Here is a 3,360-nt window from a genome sequence, read left to right on the forward strand (position 1 = left end):
AGAGAGAGAGAGAGAGAGAGAGAGAGGGGGGAGGTAGAGGTAGAGAGAGAGAGAGAGAGAGAGAGAGAGAGAGAGAGAGAGAGAGAGAGAGAGTGAGAGAGAGAGAGAGAGAGAGAGAGAGAGAGAGAGAGGGGGAGAGAGGGGGGTAGAGAGAGAGAGAGAGACAGGGAGAGAGAGAGAGAGAGAGAGAGAGAGAGAGAGAGGGGGGGGGGGGAGAGAGAGGGGGGGAGGTAGAGAGAGAGAGAGGGAGGGAGGTAGAGAGATGGAATAAAAGGAGATATGAAAAGTGAAACAAATTCAAGGACAGATACAGAAACTCTATGCTAGACTGCAGGATAACTTCACTCAATCACTTTTAATTTATTTTATCCTGAAAGTTCTATTAAAGAGTATTTTTAAAGTGTGTTTGTATATCTCTCTAACCCAACAGCCCATTATCAATATTTACACACAATATTCTAAAACTAATGTAATTTACAATCCACACAGGACGGCCCCTAACCTTAACCACTCCAGAGGGATGTTGAACATTAACCTAATGATAATTAGGACATTCTGGAAATACGTTCACTGTTTTAAACAGGCTGTTTTGTGTTTTTGATTATGTATATAGACATGAGCAATATAGCCAAGCTGTAGCTAAATCACCAAAGAGCCTCTGTAGCACACAGCGCACACAGACGAAGCTTCACTGTGATGTACCACACAAGCACACAGCGCACACAGACGAAGCTTCACTGTGATGTACCACACAAGCACACAGCGCACACAGACGAAGCTTCACTGTGATGTACCACACAAGCACACAGCGCACACAGACGAAGCTTCACTGTGATGTACCACACAAGCACACAGCGCACACAGACGAAGCTTCACTGTGATGTACCACACAAGCACACAGCGCACACAGACGAAGCTTCACTGTGATGTACCACACAAGCACACAGCACACACACACGAAGCCCCACTGTATCATGTCCCCACATGGACTCCATCCAATGCCATTCATGACAGGAAGTGATGCGACAGGAACTGTCCTAACCCTAAAGACGTAGGCTACTTCATAATTCTGCACAGTTTAGACATGTGTTATGATTCTACGACAAACAGAGGAGCTTCTCTCTCCCTTTTGTCCCCTGTGGCGTTCTCTGTCCGCTCTGAGGGCCCCTGTTCTCTACAGCGTAATACTGAGCGATGGATGTGTTGCCTGGCTGGACGGACATGCTTTATGGCTCTGTAGGATGGATGGGCTGTTGTAGGCCGGGACAATCCAGACTGCTTGTTTAAGCTGGAAGACCAAAGGTAAATCTTCACAGAGCTGGAAATGTCGCTTTTCCACGATTTGTCTACCTGAGCCCACGGCCACACGCACATGCTGTCCCAGCTCTGGCCAGCATGTCTGTGGCGTGTAGTAAGTAAGTAAGTAAGACTTTATTTATATAGCACATTTCAGAGTCAGGTGGCTGAGCGGTTAGGGAATCGGGCCAGTTATCTGAAGGTTGCCAGTTCGATTCCTGGCTGTGTCAAATGACATTGTGTCCTTGGGCAAGGCACTTCACCCTACTTGCCTCGGGGGGAATGTCCCTGTACTTACTGTAAGTCGCTCTGGATAAGAGCGTCTGCTAAATGACTAAATATAAATATAAATATACATTTCATACAAGAATTGTAGCTCAAGGTGCTTTACATAAAATCAATAAAAACAATAATACAAGTGATAAAAGTAATAATTAAAATGGAAAATTATAAAAACAATAATATAACTAATAAAAGTAGTAAAACCCTTCTGAGATAAAATTACTTAAATGCTTCTGTAAAAAGGTAGGTTTTAAGCTGTCTTTTAAAAATGTCTAGCGTATTTGCTTCCCTAATATTTATAGGTAATTTGTTCCATAGTTTTGGGGCGTAATTGACAAAGGCCGAATCACCAATCTTCTTATGACTGCTTCTGGTGACCTCTAATAGGCCTGCATTTGATGATCGCAGGGTTCTAGCTGGTGTGTAGTTTATAAGGGAGTTAGCAATGTAGCTAGGTCCTTTTCCGTGTAGAGCTTTATATGTGAGGAAAAGGACCTTAAAGTCAATTCTGAAGGTAACGGGGAGCCAGTGTAAAGTAGCTAGGACAGGACTAATGTGTTCTCTCCTTTTAGTTTTGGTTAATAATCTAGCTGCAGAATTTTGAATGAGCTGTAGTCTTTCAGTGGTTTTCTTGGGAAGACCAGTGAAAAGTGCGTTACAGTAGTCCAGCCGGCTGGATATAAAAGCATGAATTAACTTCTCTGCATCATTTTGGTTTATGAATGGTCGTACCTTTGCTATATTCCTCAGGTGAAAGAAAGCTGTTTTGGTTACTTTATTAATGTGTGAGTTGAAATTCAAATCTGAGTCCAGGATTACACCGAGACTCGTCACCTCTGGTTTAAGACAGGGGGTTTAGCCTCCTAGATTCTTAGTAAGCATCTCTCTTTTGGATTTGGGGCAACATAGTAGGACTTCGGTTTTGTCTTCATTTAATTTAAGAAAGTTATCATTCATCCATTTGTTTATTGCCAACAGGCAGTTGGTAATGGAATTGATGGCCGTTGCATCATATAAAGAGAAAAAAGTAATGGACCTAAGCAGCTTCCTTGAGCAACCCCGTAGCAGTTCTCATGTTTCTTGGACCTATGGTCTCTTAAACTAACATAAAACTTCCTTCCTGTGATATATGATTTCATCCAGTTCAATACACTATCCGTGAACCCAATAAGCTTTTCCAGTCTATTGATTAGGATGTCGTGATCAATGGTATCAAATGCTGCACTGAGATCTAACAGGATAAGGATAGAGACTTTATTTGCATCAGAGTTTAGTGTAGTAGGTGCTGTTGGTAGAGGGGAGCAAACAATATTTATTTTCAGAGATGAAAGTAAGGGACTTCAGGGTTGAAGGACAATTGAAGCCAACAGCATGCTCTCCGTAGACTTGGCAGTGTGTGTGTGTGTGTATGTGTGTGTGTGTGTGTGTATGTGTGTGTGTGTGTATGTGTGTGTGTTTGTGTGTGTGTGTGTGTGTATGTGTATGTGTGAGTGTGTGTGTGTGTGGGGGTTGATGTGGATCTGGCTATGAGCGTTAAAGAAAGAAATTGCTCTATTACTTTAGAGACTGCAACAAATCAAGTGGTTGATCTTTGACCCTCTCAAATGTTAGCAGCGAGCAGTTACACTCACAGACACGAACATGCACAAATTCAACACACACATTCATAGGTCACACACACATTTACAGCTCAGACATTCACAGCTTACGGCACACACCCACAAATGCGCACAGACCCACCCGCTCATAAACACACAAACACACACGCGCAGACACTGAATC

Source organism: Osmerus eperlanus, unplaced genomic scaffold (assembly GCF_963692335.1).
Source record: "Osmerus eperlanus unplaced genomic scaffold, fOsmEpe2.1 SCAFFOLD_272, whole genome shotgun sequence".
Classification (NCBI taxonomy): Eukaryota; Metazoa; Chordata; class Actinopteri; order Osmeriformes; family Osmeridae; genus Osmerus; species Osmerus eperlanus.